Source organism: Penaeus monodon, chromosome 20, assembly GCF_015228065.2.
Source record: "Penaeus monodon isolate SGIC_2016 chromosome 20, NSTDA_Pmon_1, whole genome shotgun sequence".
In the NCBI taxonomy this organism is placed as follows: Eukaryota; Metazoa; Arthropoda; class Malacostraca; order Decapoda; family Penaeidae; genus Penaeus; species Penaeus monodon.
The window spans coordinates 40,884,025-40,884,635 of NC_051405.1; the positions used below are offsets into that span (position 1 = coordinate 40,884,025).

At 36.2% G+C, this 611-nt stretch overlaps 1 protein-coding gene across 1 annotated transcript in view; it reads left to right on the forward strand.

Annotated features, from left to right (window-relative positions):
* The window catches only part of LOC119585996, a 66,306-nt gene that overhangs the window by 57,329 nt on the left and 8,366 nt on the right, over window positions 1-611 (forward strand). The window lies entirely within an intron of this gene.

Sequence of the window (611 nt, forward strand, 5' to 3'; positions counted from 1 at the left end):
GTAGGCATTTTTATCCTAAATGTTTGATTTCCATAAAATTTATTTCCTGTGGATCTTTATTGCAATCCTAATAATTTCATCTTTGGACTGTGTTATTTTGATAACTTAATCGTAGTAACATTATCTTGGAATGTTCAGGACCTGAGCCGCTGGCACCATCCGCCCTTAGGACAGAGGATGTGTAGTGACCAGCTTTTGTAGCAGTCAGTAGTTAGTCATTAACTTTCAGCTATTAGCATGTAAGACTGAAAAAACATGAGAGTTTTTAAATGCTTCTTTTGTAGGTAATAGTTCTGTATATAAAGTCAAGTTTAATTAGAATATATTAGTAACTTTTGGCTAAATATTCCACAAGCTTTGTTATTTTTTTGCAGATGCCTTATATTTGCTAATGTGTTCTTATGCCAAAATAATACAGTTTTACACCGTGAGACTCTTCAGCAACGAGACAGAATCCGGCCAATGTTACTGACCATCGGATATTTATTTTCTCGCAATGAATTCGTGAGGGCGTGTCTTTCCTTGAAGAGAGGAAGCTGTCACATTCAAGTCTTTACCGGTCTGCGGACTTGATTCGGGAGTTGTTACTGAAATACGTGTTTGTATTTGAG